Source organism: Microtus ochrogaster, chromosome X, assembly GCF_000317375.1.
Source record: "Microtus ochrogaster isolate Prairie Vole_2 chromosome X, MicOch1.0, whole genome shotgun sequence".
Taxonomy (NCBI): Eukaryota; Metazoa; Chordata; class Mammalia; order Rodentia; family Cricetidae; genus Microtus; species Microtus ochrogaster.
Window position 1 is genome coordinate 9,285,211 of NC_022026.1, and position 11,721 is coordinate 9,296,931.

Genomic DNA, 11,721 nt, shown 5'->3' on the forward strand with positions numbered 1-11,721 from the left:
AACCCTGTTGTCAAAAACAAAAAACAAAGATGCTTTTCTTAGGCTCTGAGTTCTAGCCCTAGCACCGAAAAGGAGGAGAAAGAGCAAACTAGATAACTAAACAGAACCGCAATTCATTCTAAAGTACTATGCAAAGAGATAAAGTGCAGGGCCGGTTCAGTCTTGTGGGGCAGAGGTTTCCCCCAGAACGGGTTAGCTGGACAAAGAACAGGGAAGTAGTTCAGGTAAAGCAAATAACAGGAAAGTGGCTCCAAGGTCAGAAGGAGCCTGGCCTGTCAGGGACCTGAAAGGCCACTGTAAGTTACACTGCTTTAAAAGACCCACAGGCTTCACACAGCCCTCAGGTCCTACACAAACTGGGAACTCATTGATCAAGATCCCTTTGTACTTATGCCATTAATTTTCTAGTTCTCCCTAGTCCAGTCTAGTCTGAGTATCTTAGTGAGCTATTGTCTCAAAGAGGGAAAAACGAAGACTCGGTGCAGCTCTTAGAGACCACGGACAAGGCCCCTGATCTGAGCTAACACACCACAGGAAGGAGAAAAGCAGACTGAGAAAACAGATATACCTTAAATGTTAAAAATGAATGGCTGTCTCAAAATGATACAACTATTGATAACTTTCAAGGCTGCATTATTTAAAAATGTTTCTTTTTTTCTCGACTCTTTTTCCTGCTGTTCTGTGCGTACAACCCAGGCTCTCATGCTGCCTGGACAAGTGCTCTAACATTAACTAAGCTGTACCCCAGCCAAGTTTATTGATGCACTCTGAAAGAGACTGTTGGTTTATAGGGCCTAGAAACCCAGCACTTGGGAGGTAATGCAGAAACACAAAATTCCTGAAGCTCATTGGCCAACAAGTCTGGTCTCAAAAAACAAAGATTTTTTTGAGAACAATAAAAAAAAGGACACTCAACATTGGAACTGAAGAGAGAGCTCAGTGGTTAAGAACACTTACTGATCTTTCAGAGGACTTAGGTGTGGTTCCAGGGGATCCAACGACCTCTTCTGACCTCCTCTGTCACTGCTCACACATGATGCTCAGACATACACTCAGACATCCACATAAAATAAATACATTTTTTTAAAAAAGACACTTAACATTGGTCTCTGGCTTCTATACATAGTTACTCACACAACATCCCCTCCCATATAACAGACACAAACACTAACAGGTATATGTACCACAAACACACACACACACATACACATCATGACACACAAAAACTCTTTATTTTCATGTTAAATTGCAGCTTTTTAAAATCTCTCTTCGCCCTTTGGTTATTGTGGCAGTTTGAATAAGAATAGCCCCATAGGTTTAAATATTTGAATACTTAGTCATTAGGGAGTGGCACTAATTGAGAGGGATTAGAAAGTGTCATGGCCTTGTCACACAAGTGACACACTTGACACTGGAGGTGGGCTTTGGGGTTTCAGATGCTCAAGCCAGGCCCACTGTCTCTATCTTCCTGCTGCCTGTGGGTCCAGATTTAGAACTCTCAGCTCGTCTCCAACACTGTTTCTGCTTGTGCGCTGCCATACTTCCCACCGTGAAAACAATGGACTAGAATTCTGAAGCTGTAAGCAAACCCCAAGTAAATGCTTTTATTTATAAGAGTTGCTATAGTCATGGTGTCTCTTCATAGCAATATAACTCTAAGACAGTTGTGAGCTACATGGAGCAGGGTCTATGAATTGCCTTTGTACCTAGCTTAATATAGATATTTACAACTAATATGGAGTAACTACTTAGAAAATGTTTGAATGTCCAGGTGAGGTGGGGCCCAGAGATAGATGTTTTATAACAAGCTACATAGATTACATGAGCAGTGAGTTTAAAACTTAATATTTAGCTGAATAAACGCATATATACCAGAGAGGAGAAGTGCATCGTAGAAGAGAGCAGATTCAGGAAAAGGGAAAGGTTGAGTTATCTTTCTTTGCATGAAGAGATGGGGCAGAGGGAAGAGATGAAGGAGGGAGGGAAGGAGAGAGAAGGAGAGAGAGGAAGAGAGAGAGGGAGAGAAAGGAAGAGGAAGAGAATGAGAGAGAGAAAGCGAGAAAGAGATTTATCTTTTTTTTTTATTGAGAAAAAAAAATTTCCGCCTCCTCCCAGCCTCCCACTCCTCCCGCCCTCCCCCCTCTCCTCTCCCCCTCCCTCTCAAGTCTGAAGAGCAGTCAGGGTTCCCTGCCCTGTGGAAAGTTCAAAGTCCTTCCCCCCTCCATCCTGGTCTAGGAAGGTGAACATCCAAACTGGCTAGGCCCCCACAAAGCCAGAACAAGAAGTAGGATCAAAACCCAGTGCCATTGTCCTTGGCTTCTCAGCAACCCTCATTGTCCGCCATATTCAGAGAAACGGGTTTATCCCCTGCTTTTCCAGTCACAATCCAGCTGGCCTTGGTGAGCTCCCAATAGATCAGCCCCACTGACTCCGTGGGTGGGTGCACCCCTCGTGGTCCTGATTTCCTTGCTCATCTTCTCCCTCCTTCTGCTCCTCATTGGGACCTTGGGAGCTCAGTCCAGTGTTCCAGTGTGGGTCTCTGTCTCTATCTCCATCCATCATCAGATGAAGGTTCTATGGTGATATGCAAAATATTCATCAGTATGGCTATAGGATAGGATCATTTCAGGTTCCCTATCCTCAGCTGCCCCAGGAACTAACTGGGGACATCGCCTTGGGCACCTGGAGGCCCCTCTAGGTCCAAGTCTCTTCCCAACCCTAAGATGGCTCCCTTAATTAAGATATGTGCTTCCTGTCAGAATGGCTAAAATCAAAAACACCAATGATAGCCTCTGCTGGAGAGGTTATGGAGGAAGGGGTTCCCTCATCCATTGCTGGTGGGAATGCAAACTTGTGCAACCACTTTGGAAAGCAGTGTTTCGGTTTCTCAGGAAATTCGGGATCAACCTACCCCTGGACCCAGTAATACCACTCTTGGGAATATACCCAAGAGATGCCCGATCATATGACAAGGGCATTTGTTCAACTATGTTCATAGCAGCATTATTTGTAATAGCCAGAACCTGGAAACGGCCTAGATGTCCTTCAATGAAAGAATGGATGAAGAAAGTGTGGAATATATACACATTAGAGTACTACTCAGCAGTAAAAAACAATGACTTCTCAAATTTTGCATGCAAATGGATGGAAATAGAAAATACTATCCTGAGTGAGGTAACCCAGACCCAAAAAGATGAACATGGGATGTACTCACTCATAATTGGTTTCTAGCCACAAATAAAGGTCAGTGAGTCTATATTTTGATATCCTAAAGAAGCTAAATAAGAAGGTGAACCCAAAGAAAAACATATAGCTATCCTCCTGGGTAGGGGAAGTAGACAAGATTGCCAGGCAAAAAATCAGGATCTTAAGAGTGGGGTGGGAGGGGTAAGGGGAGAAGGGGAGAAAAAAGTGAGAAGGGTAGGATGGGGAGAACTTGGGGCAAAAGGATGATTGGGATACAGGAAGGTTGGATAGGGGAGAAAGAGATTTATCTTAATGGTAACCTCTAGACCACTTGGTAGAGGATCACTAATGCCCATGACTGCCTTTGAGCTATTATTAAATCTTATCTGGGAAGATGGCTTAGTCAATAAAATACTTGCCTGGCAAGCACAAGGACCTGAATTTGTTTATGTGTGTGTTTTTAAAGCAGGAATCTCTTTTTTTTAAGTATGAGTATTTTCCCTGCATATATGTATATACACTACATTCATGCTTGGTGCCCAAGGAATCCATGGGAGGTCATCAGATCCCCTGGAACTGGGGTGACAGATGAGTTGTAATCTTGGTTCTGAGAAACAAGGGTCCATTGCAGGAACAGCAAGAGCCCTTAACCACTGAGCTCTCCAGCACCACAACCTGAGCTTGCTCTCCCCAAACCTACATTTTAAAAAAAGCCAAAAAGTGGTGGTATGCGTTTGCAATCTCAGCTCTGGGGCAAGAGAGACAGACAGATCCTGGAGCTCACTGGCCAAGCAACCTAGCCAAATGGCCAAGTCCCTGGTCAGAGAATGACTCTTAAAGAACCAAGATAGAGAGCTCCTGAGAGATGACATCTGAGGATGACCTCTGACCTCCCCATGCAGGTGCGTACATGTGTGCACACATGCTCACACATGCCTGTACATACCTACACATCCCAAATAGGGCAAAGGAAAGAGAGATTTCACCAACTTTGGGAGGTTTTGCCTATTTAGAAAACTGCTCCATGCATTGTTTCCCCTTGAACACCCTTCAGAATTGGATGGAAAAGGCAACAGGTAGACTGGTAGTGTAACCCACTGGTTGAAGACTTGCCTGGCATAAATGGCACAGTCCTGAACCCCACCCCATAAAATAAAAAGCAATTGGTGATAGGGTTTACCTGAGGCACTTGTCTGTTTCAGTAGTGTCAGAGTAAACCTTCACCAAAGTCTGTCAAACCCTGACCAAAGAACTTTCTAGTCCCCTAAGGCTTGCTGAAATCCCGTGCTCCCATGTCGAAATTCCAGGCCATTGCCTAACTCAGTCACCCACTTTCACCCGCATCCTGGTAGCCAGAGCAAAGGCAGTTTCTAAAGCTAAAACAGCCTTGTCTGGACAAGCAATTCCAGGAAGTAGAAACTGCAGGCTCCTGCAGCTTCATCTAACTTCCCGTTCTCCAAACCGCCTATATAAACTCCAAGTTTCACCTTCCCCTTTCATAGGCACCCCTTTTCCCAAAGGAGAGCATCTGCCCTTTGCTGTTTGAATTAAACGGTCTCTTCTGCTGGGGTCCTTCTGCCTTCTCCCTACACTGCGGCAGATACCTAACAAATGGCATGCTAGCACTTGACAGACCTTGGAAGTAAGAATCAGGAAGTCCTTACATCACCGCTTCGCTAGAAAAGCAGCATTAAACTGTCCCTTGGCAGCAGCCAGCCAGCACTGCCAGAGCTGGGGAAATATGCTGGACAGGTAAGATTCCAGCTGAAGTCTGGAATCAACCCTGGAAAGATGGCTAAGGAGCAGGACTTCACGTTGAAGACACTTGATGTATTCAACAGATAAATTAGCAGCAATTTGGAAGCCTGTTCAAAACTTGCGAAACAGGTTGATGAACTGGCTTGGGGCAGTCAGCTGCAAAGAAACACATCCTTCAGAAAGGGCTGTACAAAGGGGAGAGGAAGAAAGATTTGAAGGAAGAGGTCAGGCCAGAGGCCGGCCTGCAATACCAGCTACTCTGGAGGCTGAGGCAGGAAACCAGCATGCTCTACAGAGTCGAGGCAACCGTAACAGCTGTGTTTGTGAGGGATTTTCTGGACTAGGATAATTGAGGGGGGATCATCCCCTTTATATTACATGGGCTGGGGGCCTGGACAGAATAAAAAAGAGAGAGGTAATTGAGCACAGACATTCATCTCGCTCTGCTTCCTGACTATGAATGCCTTGTGATCGATCAGCTGGTACACTCCTGCAGACACGCCTTGCCTGCCATCTTGAACTTCCTCTCAAACTGTGAACCAGAATAAATCCTTCCTTTCTCAAGATCCTTTTGGTACAGTATTTTGTTACAGCAACCAAGAAAATCACTAATACCGCAACTTAATGATACCCTGTCTCCAAAAAAGGCTGGGGATATAGTTCAGTGATGGAGGGCTTGCCTTCAATCCCCACTTCTGAAAGACATTCCCACTACTTGAAGGTCAAGAAAAGAGCTTTGGAAACTTAAAAATGAATAAATTAAAAAAAATAAGATTGTTATTTCATTTTAAAATAACAACACATGACATATTAATATAAATACTGTGTTTTTAGTAAATGATACTTTTTATTCTTAGAAAACACTGAAGTCAATTTTGATGAAATGGGGTCTACACTACATTATAAGGACGTGGGAAAAATAAAACTTTTTTTATCTAATTAGAATTTGTTTTTTTGAGACAGGGTTTCTCTGTGGCTTTGGAACCTGTCCTGGAACTAGCTCTGTAGACCAGGCTGGTCTCGAACTCACAGAGATCCGCCTGCCTCTGCCTCCCGAGTGCAGGGATTAAAGGCATGCGCCACCATCGCCCGGCTTAGAATCTGTCTTCTGGTGAATCCTGGGGGTCTAGTTCAAATTATTTTATTTTATTTTATTGGTTTTTCGAGACAGGGTTTTTCTGCGGCTTTGGAGCCTGTCCTGGAACTAGCTCTGTAGACCAGGCTGGTCTCGAACTCACAGAGATCCGCCTGCCTCTGCCTCCCGAGTGCTGGGATTAAAGGCGTGCGCCACCACCGCCCGGCTTGGGGGTCTAGTTCAAAAATTACTATTATTACTATAATGTGAGTTGGTTATTATAAATTTTCATCTGAAAGAAAATGATTTGGGGTGTAAAAAAAACTTTTGAAGCCAGACAGAAACCTTCCCTGAGGCACAAGAGAGACATGGTGGGGATTAAACTTGCTTAGTGTCAAAAGAAATCTGTCTTTAGTCACAGGTTTCTGCGATGATTAAATGAGATATTTGAAATGACAATGATCAATATTTTGCTCTTAATCAATATTACCATGTTCTTCCCTTCTGGTAAAAATAATGCTTATTCCTCCATATGATCCAGATTAAAAACCAGTCTCTCTAATAAAAAAAATTAAGAAAACTAAAGAAAAAGATGGGCCAACTTAAGTGTACAAGGCATAACATCTATATAACTAAATACTAAACATCAAACAAAAGACTGTGTTCTTAAAGTAGGTAACATTCATATTACAAAACACTGGTAGCTTTAGAAACAGTTTTGGGTGTATTTTGTTTTCGGGGTCTGAGTTCTTTCCCTGTATATATGTATGTGCACCACATGCTTGCCTGGTACTTGGTATACACGGAGGCCAGGAGAGGGTGTCGGATCCCCTAAAGCCCGAGTTTCAGAGAATTGTGAGCCACCATATAGGTGCTGGGACCAGAGTCCTGTGGAAAAGCAGCCAGTTCTGTTAACCACTGAGCCATCTTTCTAGACCCATGATTTATGATTTCAATTTATAAATCAATTAAACATTTAAGGCATAAGATATCCAGTAGAACTAGCAGAAACTTAAACAGAATATTTCCTAGAAAAATAAATATAAAAGCATTTTTTTTACCAGCAAGTAGATTGCAGGAATAGCTCAGGCATTGCTAGTGGACCCATGGCCCAGGGGCCCATCCCCAGCAGCACAGTCAAAAACTAGCAAAAAAAAAAAAAAGAATTAACAAAAAAGTATTCAAGGAATGCTGCTGGGAAGCACACTAAATTTTTTTCTTTCTTTTTTTTTTTGTTGTTGTTTTTCAAGACAGGGTTTCTCTGTGGTTTTGGAGCCTGTCCTGGAACTAGCTCTTGTAGACCAGGCTGGTCTAGAACTCACAGAGATCTTCCTGCCTCTGCCTCCCAAGTGCTGGGATTAAAAGCGTGCGCCACCATCGCCTGGCCACACTAAATTTCTTGCAGAAAATTCTGACAATTCAAAAAATCACGTGTAAACGAAGTATGATGACGAACGCCTATAGTCTCAGTATTCAGGATGCTGAAGCAGGATCACGGTGAGAGTGAGGCTAGCCGGGGCTAGAAAACAAGACCTTGTCTCAAAATAAAAGTAACACTTCTAGAAAGAGCCTGCTATTTGCCAAGCACTGTGTGATGAGACTGATTGACTCCCTCAGCCCCCACTCAATTTTGCTACTCAATATGCATCATTGACAGTGATGCTAACCTCAGGATCCCTCCACCACCCATCCATGTGGTTAAACAGCACAGATCCACTGTACGACAGGATTGAAATGATCTGGATTTACTATCACATTTTTTAAAGGACACAAAGGAGGATATGTGTGTATATGTGTGTATATATATATATATATATATATATATATATATATATATATATATATATATATATATATATATATATATCTCCCATTTTTTGGCAATGCTGAGTACTAAACACAGAACCCCACACAGGCTAGGAAATTGTTTGACCCCTGAGCTATACTCCACAACCCACCATTTCTATAACATTAGAAATTATATGAACATGTCTGTAGGTGTGTGTACAGAGAGAAAGCTTTCTGAGATATACACCAAAATGAGGGCAGCAGTTATTTCTAGGTGGTGGGACTGTAGACGATCTGGACTCCCAGTTTATGCTTCTCTATTATCCTTGTGGAATTTTGCCGTCATGGCACCTGTTTCCTGGGAGGTGACTTTGTGGGCACACAGTCTATGCAGTCACACAGAGGCCCATTTCTTGGAGGAGCTCGTGTTTAGTTTAATGCTTCTCCTGTCACTGATTTGATTCTTTTTTTTATCATCACTGTTTGTTGAATCTCATACTACCAAATTATTTCTACATATATATATATGTATATCAATGTGATGATATTTATGCCTCGTTACCCTCTCGTCTTCTCTCACTGATCCCCTTCTTTTTTTTTTTTTTTTTTTTTTTTGGTTTTTCGAGACAGGGTTTCTCTGTGGCTTTGGAGCCTGTCCTGGAACTAGCTCTGTAGACCAGGCTGGTCTCGAACTCACAGAGATCCGCCTGCCTCTGCCTCCCGAGTGCTGGGATTAAAGGCGTGCGCCACCACCGCCCGGCGATCCCCTTCTTCTTATCTAGGTCCCCGTGTTAGTTTGGGGGACCATTGCTGTGATGACACACCATGACATAAAGCAACTTGGGGAGGAAAGGGTTTATTTCACTCACAGTTCCATATAACAGTTCATCATCAAAAGCAGTGAGGGCAGGAACTCAAACAGGGCCGGGACCTGGAGGCAAGAGCTGTTGCAGAGACCATGGACAGGTACTGCTTACTGGCTTGCTCCTCGTTATCAGCATGCTTAAATCAGGATTACCAAACCAGGCTGTGGCACCACCCACAAGGGGCTGGACCCTCCCCCATCAATAAGAAAATACCTTTCGGGCTTCTGTACAGCTGGGTCTCATGAGGCATTTTTCTTAATTGGGGTTCTGTACTCTCAAATGACTTTAGCTTATGTCAAGCTGACATAAAACTAGCCAGTTTCATGCTGTTCTGTGCCACAATCGGTTTTGTTAGGATTGCTTTCATGGATATTAGTGGCAGATAGTTTACAAGCACATGGGCACATTGCCAGTGGCTACACCACTGAAGAATAGGTCTCCCCCTCTCCCAGCAACCATTATCTATCTACATATAGATCGTCATGAAGGAACAGTGTCCTATAAGACCCATCTCCTCCCATGACAGGATGTCGATGGGACCCATTGAAACTTTACAATTCATAAGGGCTTCACATTTTTGTTTGGTGCTGAGTCCGAGAATTCCATGCAAATCCCACCAATATATCCTTAGCTCTTCAGTTTGAGCCACTGCAAGAACTTGATATTCTCATTTCCTTCCTTCAAACACAAGCAGAAAAAAAAACCTTCTTAACAAAAGTTAAAGAGTTGGTAGTTTCTGACTCTTTTATGTTTCTTATTTCTTTTTAATTTTTCCATATTTTAATTATCTTTTTATTAAGGGGTGTCTGTGGTGGTCAAAGGATATCTGAGTCAGGATGGGGACTCTAATTAAAGTCCTTAAGTTTGAGCTGGAAGCACTTTTACCCATTGAGCCCCCCCTCTCTCTCTACACACACACACACACACACACACACACACACACACACACACCCTGAGTCTTTTTTATCTGTCCCCTTGGAAAAGAGAAGGCAAACTTCTGAGAGTGGATTACTTTTGTTGTCCACTGAAGTTACGTTTCACACTCTTCTCAAGCCACTAACAGGATAGATTATGGGTGGTCATGCAATCAGCCCTATATAAATGGTTCCATATCCGTATAACTAAGGATTAAAAAACAACCTTTAAAAAAGATGTTGTCTGAGGACCAGGTGTGGTGGCTTTTTTAATCCTAGCATTTGGAAAACAGAGGGAAGGCAGATCTCTGTGAATTCGAGGCCAGCCTGTTCTACATTGGGAGTTTGAAACTCGGCCTCAAAGAAAAGAAAGAAAAGAACAAATCGGCAACTATTTTTCTTGTCATTAGTCTCTCAACAGTACAAGAACTGTGAACTATTTATAATGTATTATTTATTATAGCCAAACTAGAGATTATTTAAAGTTCACAGAAAAATTCAAGTAGATTATATACAAATACTACACCGATTTATAAAAACGACTTAAGAATCCTCGGATTTGAGCTGGGCGGTGGTGGCACCCTGGGAGGCAGAAGCAGGCGGATTTCTGTGAGTTCGAGGCCATCCTGGTCTACAAGAGCTAGTTCCAGGACAGGCTCCAAAACCACAGAGAAACCCTGTCTCGAAAAACCAAAAAAAAAAAAAATCCTCGGATTTGGATATGGCAGGAGTTCTGAAATCAATTGATAGCTGAAAGAGAATGGTATTAGGTAATTTGCCCATATTTCCCAATTACTAGTATTTCCAGAGGAGAAAATGCTTTTCTCCTGGTATCCTACTCCAACAAACTCCAACCACTATCATATTTTATTTACATGCCATTAAATCTGCAAATGTAGTTTATCTATATATTTAGCAATGAAACTTTAATGTCTTCAGCTTCACCATGCAAGGTCTTCATAATATCTGTAAGTAGTTCCAGAGCAACAACTATAGTCAACATTTATAGCCACCAGTGAATATAACTAAGCCCATCCCCATGAGACTCCCTTATAGCTTATTCCTCTTGTCAACACAGTTTGAATTATTCACAAAGAATTAATGTAGTCATCAATTGAGAGATTTCATTGTGTATTTCTTCCTTTAGCTCTTTTGCAAACACTTATTATTTTATAAAATGTGTCTTGCTTTGTCGTGTCCCTAAGAAATCATGCTTTTGAAATGTCAAATAATTTTCATAACATCCTTTATCCTTTGTCTCCTGCTTCTTGCTTTTTACATATTTGGCGGGATATTCAGAGTTTCCTATTTCTAAGGCATTATCTATTGAGAGGAAAAGGAGTCAAAATCCTAAAGTATATTTATTTCCTTCAAAACAATGCTCAGACTTATGTGTGGTGACCCAACCCTGTAATCTCAGCACTTGGGAGGTGGAAGCAGGGAGATGAAATTCAAGGCAAGCCTCAACGATATAGTGAATGAGAAGCCAGCCTGGGCTACATAAAATTCTGCCTCAAAAATAAAATAAAGGAATGCTGGAGGTTTTGGCTCCATAGTCTCACAAGCGTGGGAACCTGATGAAGCCTAGAACTCATGTAAAAATGCCAAGCTTGTGCTGTATGGCTGTTATCCCCAATGAGAAACATTTCCTACAAGGAGGGAGAGAGAGGCTCCTGAGACTCCAGGGGTAAACTAAAGGTCATGCCCCGAGAACAGAAACCTGGCAGATTCTTCCCATCTGCCACCACCCCCAGAAGTATGACAAGGAGTCGACAACCGCGGGCGAGGAAACTGAACAGCTGACGTGCAGGGAGGAGCGCTTTCTCCACTGTGCAGTTGGTTACATTTACAACGCTCCAGGGTTGCAGCTCTCGTGAGTCATCACCTGTTCAGGAGTGGGCTTTGCAGTGACACAGCTGCTTTTGAGACATCTGTGCTCTTTCCAAGTAAGCCCTCACCTATGTTCTGTTAGTAAACGTGTTAAAAGCCCATTGGCTTATCAAGATGGACTTTGGTGCAGCCATTACTTTGGTGTCTCATGAGTTCCCTTTCTGGATAACTAGGTGTGTGTGTGTGTGTGTGTGTGTGTGTGTGTGTGTGTGTGCGCGCGCGCGCGCGCGCCTCTATTATGATA